We start from the raw sequence: 14,213 nt of genomic DNA, 5'->3' as shown, positions 1-14,213 counted from the left end.
TCGAAGCTTGCCAAAGGTTGGACAGTTCGTAAGGGCCAAGGCAGGATTCATGCTAAGATTCAGCTAACGTTAAAGGCTGTTTCATTAGCTGTTTAAAAGCTATGTAATAAAAATTCACAAAAGGTTCAGGTAAGTATAAATAATACAAATCAGCCTGCACAATTAAGTACTAGGGTAGACAGTAATATGGTCAAAAGCCACCCCCCGCCCTTTCCCAAGGACCTTAACTATGTGTGAACTTACTAAAGGACAGGGGTTAGCCTGGATCTATAATGAAACAAGAAGTCCACATAAGCAGAATGATAATACCTACATGCTCCGCATTCAGAGAGCTATTTCAAAATAATACAAGAGGGCTTCCCTGGTGGCACAGTGGTTGAGAGTCCGCCTGCCGATGCAGGGGACGCGGGTTCGTGACCCGGTCCGGGAAGATCCCACATGCTGCAGAGCGGCTGGGCCCATGAGCCATGGCCGCTGAGCCTGCGCGTCCGGAGCCTGTGCTCCGCAACGGGAGAGGCCACAGCAGTGAGTGGCCCACGTACCACAAAAAATAAAAAGAAAAAATAATACAAGAGCCTAGTTGGAGGATTTAAAATGATCTTAAAATATATATAGTGTTCACAGCCGTTGTAAATTCTGTTTGACAGATTACTAAAATGTTATTGTGCCTTCTGGTCAGAGAAAATATTCCTTAACCTCCAACATGACAAATGTTTTCACAAAGGAATTATTTTATTTAAGCAATCCAAACCTAACAGAACACCTATTAGATTCAAACCAGAGTTGAGTACACTAAAACCTGCCCAGACTAGACCGATTCATACAGCTCACGATCTTGCAAATAATCTTCCATAAACAGAAATAAATGGCACAGCAGAATAGAGATGCATACCACTATCTAGTAAGAATAGCTCATCGTAAATACACAAAAATATATCATCCAGAGAGCAAAAAAACAGTCAATACTTTAAATATTAAAATGCTTGGAAGTAAACCTCTCTTTATGAAGACAAGACAGTGCTAATAGTTGTATGCAAAGTATCCTTAAATACATACACAATGCATAAAATTAAAACATACACACAAGGAAATGACAGTCAAATTCCTCCAGGGAGGAAGAAAGATTGATAAGGAGGGAGCGAGGGAGGAAGGAATTACAGCTGACCCTCGAACAAGGAGGGGGTCGAGGGCGCTGATCCTCCCCACCGTTCAAGCTCTGTATACAACTTAGAGTTGGCCCTCCGTATCCACAGTTCCTCTGTATCCACGGTTCCGCACCTGCGGAGAAAACCATTATTTTCTATTTTTAAAAAATCTGTGTAAAGTGGACCTGCACAGTCCAAACCCATGTTGTTCAATAGTCAAGTGTAATTCTACCCATCATGGATAATTAACAAAAAAATAACAATAGGGCTTCCCTGGTGGCACAGTGGTTGAGAGTCCACCTGCCGACGCAGGGGACACGGGTTCGTGCCCAGGTCCAGGAGGATCCCACATGCCGCAGAGCGGCTGGGCCCGTGAGCCATGGCCGCTGAGCCTGAGCGTCCGGAGCCTGTGCTCCGCAACGGGAGAGGCCTCAGCAGTGAGAGGCCCGCGTACCGCAAAAAAAAAAAAATATATATATATATATATATATATATATATATATATATATATAAAACACAATAATACTGGCAGCTGGAATTTATTTACTGACTATTGTCCAGGTATTTAATCCTTGTAACCATGCAGCAGAGGGGATGTAATCTTCATTTTACAGAAAGGAAACAGCTGCTTACAGAATCCAGTGATTTAGCTAAGATCCCAGAGCAGACCCGGATCTAGGATTCCAACCCCAGTGTATCTGATTCCTAAAGCCATGCTCCCCTCCAGTTTCTTAGTCTCACTGTAGTAAAGGGATCTTGATTTTGAGTGAGAAAAAATTCTTTGGATTATTACTTAGTTTGGGGGAAAACTAACCAAGTTATTACAAGTATCAAAAGAAATGATGTTTATCAAAGTGCTTTGAAAACTATAACACATAATGCAAATACAGGTTATTCTTGTTTACCTAACACAAAGCCTAAACTGTGATTAGTGATTTACACGTATCTCACTGTAGAACGGATTTCAAGAAGAATTTGTGAAAGCAGTATGATTCTACAAATTCAAATCCAGGTAACTAAAAAGTTCTGAGCACTACTCAGAATTATTATAACAAATTTTATCAAATTATTTTTAAGAGATAAAAAATGCTTCCAGTGTACTGGCCCCTTTTCATCCCCTTAAATATATGCAGTCATTCACCAAACAAAAGGCATCATGGCAGAAAAAAGAAAAATATAAAGATAAGACACGTTGATCATTCAGTGCCCCAGTGACATGTAAATTTATCATCTAAACAAGGAGAAAGATTCAAAGACCTTCAGAAATGAGGAGGTCACTGGATTTTGGTACTAAAGTCTAACAATTTTCAAAATAAACTTCTGATTGCAAAGGGTTTTTATAATTTTAAAACCATTAACACCAAGGAATGTAAATCAGAGGTGAGATGTTCCTTAAAATTGGTAGAAGGAATCTAACAAGTTGAACAATTACAATATTCTAGACACCACCCTGGAGACTCTGCATACACGAGGTCCACACAACTTCTCAGCGTGTTGGGACAGGAATTATCATCCCCTTTTCTCCTATGCGCCTAATAAGTGGCAGCGCTCAAGTTTGACTGCAGGATTGTCTGACTCTCAAAAGGTTTGCTTCTCCTTCAGAATACTCACAACTGGCTTCTGTGAAATAAAATTCATATTTTATGGCAAGAAAAGAAAACTTGAAACATAAAAATGTTTCTCTGCCCTTTGGCCTCCTCTCCCCCCTCTACTGTGTGTTGTGTAACTGCATTAGGCATCAACCAAACCTCCCCCCTGGCAGAAATACCTGCTCAGCCATAAGGAGCAACATTCTAGAATCAACAGGACAGCTCCTTAAAAGATAACCTTCCTTCTTAATCTTGTAAGGGGTCACGCGGACCCATGGCCCACTACCTGCTTTGTAAGCTTGGATCTGGATTGTGTAAACTGTCAATAATACATCATTTAGAATACAGCCCTCTGTCTCAAAAACGTATATAACTGTGCTTTGGTTTACATACGTGACCTCTGGAGCTTGAACCGGAAGAACAGTTCCCAGAACTTTCTGAGAGGTTGTTCCTGGGTTATAACCCTCAATTTGGCTCAAATAAAATTTCAGATTGACTGATTGATTTTTGTCGACACTTCAAAACAAAACAAAACCTTCTGAGCCAACAGGTAACATAACAGATTAGATTCCACCTCCAATATATGAACAGAATTTTATAGGAATAGTCAGTAGTCAACTGCATTCACTGAATGACCGCTATTTACTGAGAAACATAACAGGAGCAACAGAGGAAGACAAAAGCATAATAAAAGTACAGCAGTGCAAACTAATTTCCAGGATGCTTCTAAGCACAACAAAAGATCAGGGCTCAGGGTCCCCCAGTTTTACCAGTCCTAATGGTTAACACTGGCAAATTTCTCTCTTGACTCACTTTCATCTGGTGGTAAGGAAAGTTCTGAAATAAGTATTTATTGAAACTGGTTGCAAAGAAATGTCTCAGCTTCTACTTAAATCACCCAAAAAAGGCAGAAAGATGAACCTAGACAACAGAGAAAGAAGAGGCTAGGAGCTCTTGCCAACCAACACAAACTGACCAATCCCTTGGCTATTCCAGAAGATTCAGGATTATTCTTTTTTTATTTGATTTATTTATTTTTGGCTGCACTGTGTCTTCGTTGCTGCGCACGGGTTTTCTCTAGTTGCGGCGCGCGGGGGCTACTGTTCGTTGTGGTGCGCGGGTCTCTCACTGCGGTGGCTTTGCGGAGCACAGGCTCTAGGCACATGGGCTCAGCAGTTGTGGCACGTGGGCTCTAGAGCGCAGGGTCAGTAGTTATGGCGCACAGGCTTGGCTGCTCCGCGGCATGTGGGATCTTCCCAGGCCAGGGCTCGAACCCGTGTCCCCTGCATTGGCAGGCGGATTCTTAACTACTGCGCCACCAGGGAAGCCCAGGATTATTCTTAATGGATCCCAATGCATTTGTCAAATGAAGATTCGGTAAACCCACAGACTAAATGAAGACGACAATACCTCAGGTTAATTTAAGTCAATAATGACTTAAGTCAGTAACTACTGGGAGGAGGAATGGGTTTAACTACTAAACACAAAAAAGGAAAATCTACTGTTCAGTTTTACCTGCCTAAGGGTTAAACCACACTTCTCACTTTTCATTGCAAACATCATTAAGTATACCGCAAAAGACCAGCTATCTTAAACAATTATCAGGCTCCAGAGGTCACCAATTAGAACCCTGCAAGGATTTGAATTAAAAAAAGGTTTTATGATTAGGTGAAGTAATGATCCAAGAAAGAGATTAGTTCTGTTCAGACTGCACTCATTATAAAACCCATTTCCTTTGTGTGAAGATTCAATGTCTTTCTCATTTATCCCGCTGGCATTATCACACTCTGAGATAGAAATATGACTGTACTAATGATATTCTATAACAACCATACAATACAAGCATCTTGCTCTCGTTACTTTCATATCTCATAAGATTACCAATGATTATTTTCTATTGGTTAGATATACAATAATACAAACTCTATGGGTGTGACAGACTGTTCAAAATAAATTCAAAGTAGGATACGATCATGCTTTGGCTCGACATTTTTAGGTCAGTTTCAGAATCATAGCCAGTCCCTATTTATGCAGCAAAGAGCTAGAATAATTGGGGGAAAATAATCTTTAAGACATTAAATCATATTTTTTCACACAGTGATTACTTACAGGTTCACCTTTATAAAAATAATTCTAAAAATAAACAGCATGATCAAGGATTGCAACCAGATCCCCAAGAACACTGACTCTGATGCTGTTTAAAAGGCATATTGATGAAATCGTGAGAGATATGCTAGAATAATAAACGTCACTAAAAAAAATGCAGCTTGATATTAGTACAAAACATACAAGATGCCTAGAATACTATATTTCCCTCACAACTCAATGCTCTTCTAAGCTACCTAAAAACTGCCAAACAAGCATAAAACACTTTTTAAAAACAAAATACAATTACAGCAGAAACACATTTTGTCACTTAGATTTAATCATCATAGAAAGTTAAAACTGATAAACAATCCAGCTGTACACACTATTTAATAGCCACAGCCTCTGAGGACAGGATATATCTCTACACAGGTACATACAAGTATTGAAGATGAGGACACCTTCCCACATCAATTTAAAGCCAGGATGTGTTATCTGTACTAGGTCATTCTCCAGTCACATTTCATGTTTTCCTTCTCCTTGTGAGTCAGATGCTATCTCTCCACGGTGGACATTCCCACTGGGGGTTTTCTTAATGGGATTTGTCAAGTTACGTACAGATCTTCACATTCTAGACCCAGCTGTACGTTAAAATCATCTAAGGTCTTACAGAAAAATAACTACACTGAGGCCAGTAAACAGCATTCTTCTGTTTTCGTTTTGTCCTTCAACCATGAAGTACCTGGTTAAGCAATCATGCACTCTAGTGGGTTCCACTTGTCAAATCTACTGACAACTGGGCCATCTATTTTAAGGCTGAAAATACAGATAACTTTTAACTTCACAGAACTGCACCGCATGGCCTATCCAGGTAAATGAGACACAACCAAAGGATAAATACAGAGCATTACTTTGACTAAAACTAACAACTAGCATGTTAGGTTGATGTCTGACTGTCCTCTATTCTCTTTTCTTAAACATAGAGGTGGGATAATTTATTGATCAATTCTATGAACGAGTAAGAAACTAAGATGAGAACACAGAGACTAATAACGTGGAGTGGACAGGAATCCAGAGAAGTGTTCCCCTAGACTTTCAAGAATCTACCAATTTTCACAGCAACCATGGTTACTGGCTCACCAAATGGTCCCCATACATAATCAGATAGACAGTACCTGTAAAGTATCACTATTTCATCGGGGAAGGGGGAGGAGAGGAGGAGGAGGGGTAGAGAAAAAAAGAGAAGTCTAAAAGGCTCTATAAGGGAGGAAATAATGGCAAAAAATTGAAAAGTGCTACCTAAAAAAACCAACTGAAATAACTGAAATGCTTATCCTAAAAGGATCAGTGATTCAAGAGAGAATCATCAAGTTATATACAATTATTTCTGCATGTCATACACAAGAGAGATTAGATTTGGTCGGTAAGAAGGCCAGTGGCATAGAATTAAAACCAAAAGGCAGAAATAGAGGTGAAGATTCTAAGAACGGCATTTTCTGAAGAGGGAACTAGCTATCCTGAAGAGATTTTAAGTTCAGCTATAGAAGCCTGACCAGCACAGGCTGGACCCCCTTGGCAGGAATGTTCTAGAGAGGATTCAAACGCCTGATGGCAAGCTGAACTTGAAGGCTCCTCTCGACCCTGAGATTTACACACGTCCCTGTCATCTGTCTCACTGACTAGCTCTTATACACATAACACTGCGTTATTAATCCTCACATGCCCAGTACCTGGTTCTGCATCATTAATATAACATGCATTCACAAAGTATTTGTTGAGCGAGCGAGAATGAACAATGATATTCTTCACAGAAAAGCCCAGTTGGATGAACTGGATGAACTTTTAAGAACCCCCGAGGCTCGAATTAAGCAAAGCGGAAGTCGTCTATCTTTCATTTCCACAAGAACAACCATCTGTGCCAGTTACTGAACTATCATCTCTCAGCTCCACACACACCGTCGGGGAGGCTGGGCAGGGAATCTGCAAGCCCCGTTTCTCCGCTGCCAGGGCTTCCCCATAGCTTCTGCATCTGGGGAGCCAGAGGAGGCGGCAGGGGTACCATCCCTTCCATTTTGCTCCAGTTCCTGACAGCATACACAACAGGGCTTCCAAATTCTGGCAATGACTGAGTTCCACATGTCCCCCCCATTCTCTGCACCTCCTCAGTAAGCCAGGACCCTCTCCTCAGAGGCCCGAGTCCCAGCCCTCTGAGCTCCCTTTACAAGCTCCTGAGTAACCAGACTCAAGGGGCCTTGGTCCCAGCTCCACAGAACACTTCCTCCTACGTGTCTTCTCTTTGTGTCTCCAGCCCTGAGGGTGCTGGCTCGCGGCAGAGCCTCTGTTACTATTTCTGTTACTTCAGTATTCCTCATTTGCTTTTTCACTCATCTAGCATCTACCTAACCAATCCTTTATATTAAATCTCCTTTGTTAAAATGCCTGCTGTGATTCCTGTTTACCTGACTAGACAATGATGGACATACCACCTTGGTAAGTCCCTGGAATCCACAGGCTGGACGTCTCAGTACTATGTGCCAGGCGCTACGCTGGGCCCCCATCAGCCACAAACCAGGCAGGCAGTGAAGTGGTGAGGAGGACACAGGGGTCGGGGGGCAGCCCCAGCTTGACCACAGGAGAGTCTCTGGCAAGTCACTAGCTTCGCTGAGCCCTCCTTTCTTCGTGTGTAAAAATGGGGGGAAACCCAGGTTTGTGTGACCTATCCCCAACTCTGGGGGTTGGAAGTCACTAATCTAATGGCATCAGCACCTTCTTATTTGATGCTTCTAGTTCAATATTACTTGGATATTGTAATAACAAATAAACATTTTCAGACCAAATAAACATTTTCAGACCAGTGATTTATGAATGGTAAGAAGGCCTTCCTGGGCAGCATCTCTTTCCCCTGCTGAGAGAGCGCTTTCTCGCTTGCTTCCTGGGTCTCAACCACATCTTGGAGGGCTGAGAACAGTGGGTAACTCAGGTACTGTGGGAGTGGTGTGCTTGTTATTCCCCACTCCGCCTGCAGCATATAGCATGATGATCATCAGAGTCTGGGAAAACGGCACCTACGTAATGCCATTAGCATAGACGGTCTCTATTCAGGGTAACCATAATGAATATCCTGGAGGCTGAACTATCTGAGCTACATCTCTGACTTCCCTTGTGAAAAGCACAGGAAGACAATGTAATCTGGGACTATGCAACTGCAGGTGATGTTTACCTTGAGAAGCAGACCTATCAGCATCCTAATTTGAGACGCATAGAGTAAATTTCCATGAATATATAACCATTCAACACATTATTCAGAGGAAAAGTGTTTATCATCTTCAAAACATTTGCTATTCCAAGAAGTAATTAAGTTTACAAACTAATTAAGTCCGGTATTGTGAATACCACAAGGCAGGAAATGTTCAAATCATATTGTTAATTATGCCTCTGACAAAGAAACTGTATTACAGGTATTACATACAAATGCTACAACCAGCCAAGTCCTTTAAATTCCATGATCTCAAGCTTGGGAACAAATGAAGCCAAAACATGAGCATAAAATGAATGTAAAATTAAGTTGCTTAGAGGAAAGTTCAAAAATAGCCCTAAGTGAAGGCTTAATCAAGTTATTCTATCGCCTGTTTTTGCTCATGGCACTCCCAGAGCAGCCCATTAACCCACAGCCTGCAGACAAGCACGACTGTCTAGCTTTTTGACACCTGCATTGAGAGTGTATAAATTAATGATAATACGGAAAGAAGAGCTTAATTTAGTGAGACTTGAAGTAATAAAAACATGGGTTCAAATCACAGACCAGCCCTTACTTACACTATGACACTGGGAGAAACTAAGAGAGTCAGTGGGCTCTCAGTCCCCTGGACTATCAATTAGGGATACTGAGACCTACGTCTGGAGTTGCGGGGATTAATGATACGCCTCAAGTGCGCCGCCTCGACGCCGCACACAACAAATTCTCGCCTCCTGCACACTCCAGATTTCTGTGTATTGATTCAAGCAGAGGCATATATGAAGAGAAGGCTAATACAAATTTAATGAAAATTTAAATATTAATATGATTAAAGCAAAGATCATCAGAAGAAATCATAGTCACAGTCCTCTAGATCCTCTTGTAGTGAGAAATCTGGTCACTCGTGGTCGTGCCGCCCCTGGGCAGGGTCTGGGCATCAACGGTCAAATCAGGGGCTCTCTGAACACGAGGTCGGAGGGCCTTAAGTCCTCCGTCCTAACTCACTCCTTGCTTAGGGTTCACTTGGGTGAGTTGCTTATCCTCTCTCTGAAACTCATTTCATTGCCTGTCAAATGAGGACTCCTTATTACCTCACATAGTTGAGGTGGAAACTGAGACCACGGGAAAAACCATCCACAACCGGAAAGAGCTACGCAAATATCCGTGGGGCCACAGCAAGGGCCCCAAGGGGATTCCTGTGTGGGAGGGAGGGTCCCTCTAAGTGGGATAAGTAAGCAAGCTGCAGGGCCATCGGTCCTTACAGGGAAGCTTTCCAACTGCACTTAACAGAGGGCTGGCAGGTTAGACCTTCCCTTTGCCCTTCAGGGCTCGGCCGGCTCTCTGAACTCAGGGCTCCGTAGGAAAAGCAGATCTGCTCCCTCCGCAGAGCAGAGAGGGTGGTGTGCTGGGTAAAGGACACTTGCTCTGCAACAGCTCACAGAACCGTGCATTTATTTGCACAAGGTGTGCAGAAAACTGTGCTTCTGGGATGACTCTGACACAGGATGCAGGTCTGCCACGTGACTCCCGGGCTAGAAGCACGGCACACAGTCATTCTACATGTGCGCAGGGAATTAAAATTTAAATGTAAATAGCCCCAAGTGGCTAGAAGCCACCCCAGCACAGATCTAGAATACAGCTAAACACTAGACAGGACGTGAAAAGGCCTGTGACAGCAGAAAGAGGTGCCACGAAGTTCGGACACTTCTTGGTCATTCAACAACCAGTTCCTGAGTGCGGACAGCATGCCAGCCGCGCTCCCTAGCAAACACCTACCGTCCGTGGGCAGCAGCTGGACAAGTGCACACGGACTCTGGAGCCAGGCCGCCGGGCTCAACAAGCGCTGGGCACGCTACTGTGTGACACAATGATACCGACCCTACTCTCAGGAAATACATACTCTAGGAAAGCCTAGACGTGGCTACTCACGGTGTGAAGTTTACATTTTAAGTACAAATGAAGTATTACAAAATTTACAGGACACAGTAAACACTTCCACGTCAGCAGATCAAGGGGAACTTCCGGACAGGCGGTCCCTCAGCTGGGCCTGAAGGAACAGGCCTGGCTCCCTGCAGGGGAGCCCTACGCAGGCGGGCGCACGAGCCGCCCCGTGCACACAGGGCCGTGGTGATCTCTGCAAAGCCACCGAGCAGCAGAGTGCGACAAACCCACGCGGTGCAAAGGCGGGAGCACCTGGTGACGTGGCTGAGAAGGCGGGGAGACTGCAGACAGACCCCCAGCACTCTGCTGGGTGAGCAGCTCTGCTGTCAGGACTGGAGCCTCAGGAGGCACTGACACGGGGCAGGAGCAGGAAGGCCTTCACGGTCCAGAAGAGGAGAAGCGGCCTCATACGGCAGCGCCCCACGGCGACTGTGTCGGAACTGGTGCTTCCGTGTCCGCAGCTGTTCGCGCTAAGGTTAAGCTACTTTCACAGACAAAGATGTCACATAAAAGCTGCACAGGAATGAAAAAATATGATAAAGAAAAGGTGGGTCTTGAGACCCTCTACAGGCCCTTGTAACTACCTACATCAGAAGAGTGAAGCAAATTTTCAAACTTCAGTAACTCATGCAAAAAGTGCAAGATGTGCTGGTATGAATTTCAATGAAAAAACTCACACATTATACGTTAAATCTGAGGCCATGGGCTGAACACCGAAAAAAGTGAGGATTACTACACAATAGCACCCGCAATGCCTTCTTGTAAATACAAGGTCATTTTACTCTGAGACTGAAAAATAAGATATTAAAGAAAATTCTGTTATATAACATCTCTGAAAGAACCACCAAAAAATCCCCACACTACAACTTTTCTACAAGACAGGAAGAAAAGGAGTGATAAGCTACATGTTTGGTAAACATGATAAGCTATAACTAACTGGTAAAACAGATATAAATCTTACTGAAGGATGGGTAAAAATGTGTGACTTCATTTTTCTTTTCCTCTAATCTACTTCTAGCTTAAATCTGTTGAATTCATGCCTGTTTCCTTCCAACGCATTCAGATCTCCTAAACATTCTTTGATACCTTTTAAGTTTCTTGCTCAATTGCTACACCTGATTCTTCCAGAAATGATTTTTACAAGTCATAGAAATAACATGTTAAAAGAAAAAAACTTTGCATGAAACAAGAACCAACAATGACAAGAATTATGACTGATATTTTACGTGGGCTTTCAAAAGTCTGAATGCCAAGGAATCACACCTTTACGTATGCTCATGAGTCACCAACCGAATGTGTTCAAAGACCCTAAATTCTAAGAAAGAAAACATTACAAAAAAAGAAAAAAAGGGCTCAGAATTCAGCCAGTGCTGTTTTTGTTTTTGTTTGTTTGATAAATTAAATGTCTGCACTTATTGACAGCCTCCTGAAAAGCAGACAAACATATTTTTGGCACTTTTAAATATACTGTCTTAATCTTTAAGGGAGGTAGAAAAGCAAAGGAGGGTACCTTCTTGTCTATGGAGCTAGTAAGTGAAAGTAATAGGTACTGCACCCACATGTGATAAAAGCGTGATACACTTAATATAAGCTTCCACGAATTCCTGGAGAATCATTTTATTCATCCTTCCAAAGCATTCACCCCATGCTACCTTGCAACACTTACCATAATTGTTTACATCTGTCTCAATCATGGCCAAATTTCAGTACTCGGGATAGTGTCTTGCATATGGCAAGTATTAAATGAATAAATGAATATACAAGAGTCTTAACTGTAAGATATGAGTTCCCTGTTGGTTTTTGCCATGAACTATTAAGTGACCCTGACCAAATGACAAGTTCTCTGACTTTCATTCCATTTATTCTAGTAAATATTTTCCGAGCTCTCTCTCTATTCCCACGCCAGCCCAGCCCAGGCCTACGATGGGAAACTAACTGCCTTCTGAGAAGAGGATGGGGTGGACTTCTGCTTCCTTTACAGACAACTCCTCTTCTGAGTGGCCTTTCTCCCTGCCCATTTCAAAACCTACCTCTAATCTTCCATCAACCCTATGAACTCCTCAAATCCTCTGACAAATTCAAGTTTTTGTTGGTCAGCCAGGGTCAGTTTCCGTTCTTTGAAAACAAAGGACCCTGAGTGACACAGTGGGGAAACACAGTCTCCTCCACACTGTAAGTGCTCCAATATTACTCCTTTTCAACTAACCCATTAAAAAAAAAACAAAAGACTGTAGCCAAACTACTACCAGGTCCTGCCTTGTAATACCTCACAATCAACTGCATTTCTTCCCGACTGCCATTGTCCTCCTTCTGACTTAACTTTCATCTCTTCTTGAAATCCCTTTGTTCATGTTTCTGAGGCTAAGTCTCACCTTCCTTAGCTGCAGTGATTTTTTAGGATCAGTGATATAGTAATAAAAGAGATATAGTATCATTAAGTATGAGAACATGATTTTCTATTAAAAAATCCTGAAAGTCATTGTAGCCATTAAATAATAGTCTTAATTCTATCACAGAACTAACAAAGGTAAACTTTAAGTGTAACAATTCTTTTTCATTTTAATTTTGTGGCAGCATAAAGGGGATAAGAATTCTAGCATGAGCTCTATTTACAATAGCCAGGACATGGAAGCAACCTAAGTGTCCATCGACAGAGGAATGGATAAAGAAGATGTGGTACATATATACAATGGAATATTACTCAGACATAAAAAGAAACAAAATTGAGTTATCTGTACTGAGGTGGATGGACCGAGAGACTGTCATACAGAGTGAAGTCAGTCAGAAAGAGAAAAACAAATACCGTATGCTAACACATATATATGGAATCTAAAAAAAAAAAAAAAAAGGTTCTGAAGAACCTAGGAGCAGGACAGGAATAAAGACGCAGATGTAGAGAATGGACTTGAGGACACAGGGAGGGGGAAGGGTAAGCTGGGACGAAGTGAGAGAGTGGCATGGACTTATATACACTATCAAATGTACAACAGATAGCTAGTGGGAAGCAGCCGCATAGCACAGGGAGATCAGCTTGGTGCTTTGTGACCACCTAGAGGGGTGGGATAGGGTTAGGGTGGGAGGGAGACACCAGAGGGAGGAGATATAGGGATATACGTATATGTATAGCTGATTCACTTCGCTACATAGCAGAAACTAACACACCATTGTAAAGCAATTATACTCCAATAAAGATGTTAAAAAAAAAAGAAAAAGGAAAAGAACTCTAGCATGGGAGGAGAACAAGATAAAAGGAAACTATTTAAAAAATATTTTTCCTTGCCACCTAATATAGAAAGTCTCTTTGATCAAATAAAATCCAGAGTAAATCTCCTCCCTCCAGGCAAGGTTAAAAACTCAGGAAGAGAAAGTAAGTAAGATAAATGAGTTTAAGGCACTCTGATGTGTCTCTGGAGTAAAAATTAATACTTTTTAAAAACTAAGATGTGTAAACACTATGCCATAACAAAAAGATGACCTGCTGGCCATATCCTGTATCTAAAATTTTGTATCTTCAAAAACAGGAAATTATAATGAAAGACAAAGTTAGAGATAAGAACTGCAATTTCCTTTTTGTATAGATAAACACATACACAAATAGCCAAGAATTCAGGAATTTTAATAGCAAGAAAGTGGATCAGTAGAAAAATCAACTTAACAATAAGCGTTAAGTGGACTTGAATTATATCTCCAACACAGAAAGCTGCATGACTGTGGTCAAATTACTTAATTTCTGACACTCTATCTTTTAATTGGCAAAATGTAGATAATGATGTCTAATATGCACACTGTGGTATGCAACTAAAACAGAAAACAAATGTAAACAATGCCCGACAGGCAGTAGATACTTATGTTACCTATTTATGTTGCTATTATATTTCATTTAGGCACATCTCAGGTGATACCCCTCCCCCCCCAAAAAAGACACTGTAAATATCTACGCTTCCCAAACACAAAGCTCTTTGCCATCTTCCAACTCTTTCTTCCAGCACAGTCAGGTACCCGCCTGCTAGAATAGGCACCAAAACTGACCTGTGGGCTGTAGGGTAAGAGAAATAGGAAAAGCAAGTCAATTCTAAGAGTAAAGCACAATGAACAGAACCACTCTGAAACAGAACTACCCCAAGTTTATGATAATGTGGATTCTTTCAAATACCCTGGCCCGTCCAACACAGAGGGAAACAGGTGCGCCGGAGCCCCCGCTGTGACGGCACTCCCAGT

The 14,213-nt window shown here is 42.0% G+C and overlaps 1 protein-coding gene across 2 annotated transcripts in view; it reads right to left on the bottom strand.

Moving 5' to 3' along the window:
* Window positions 1–14,213, bottom strand: part of KHDRBS3 (KH RNA binding domain containing, signal transduction associated 3) — a 162,945-nt gene that overhangs the window by 114,941 nt on the left and 33,791 nt on the right. The gene's annotated exons all lie outside the window — the stretch shown is intronic.

The sequence above is a fragment of the Mesoplodon bidens genome (assembly GCF_964165515.1).
Source record: "Mesoplodon bidens genome assembly, chromosome: 16".
In the NCBI taxonomy this organism is placed as follows: Eukaryota; Metazoa; Chordata; class Mammalia; order Artiodactyla; family Ziphiidae; genus Mesoplodon; species Mesoplodon bidens.
The sequence above is the reverse complement of the archived record's forward strand: the minus strand, read 5'-3'. Positions and strand labels throughout refer to the sequence as shown.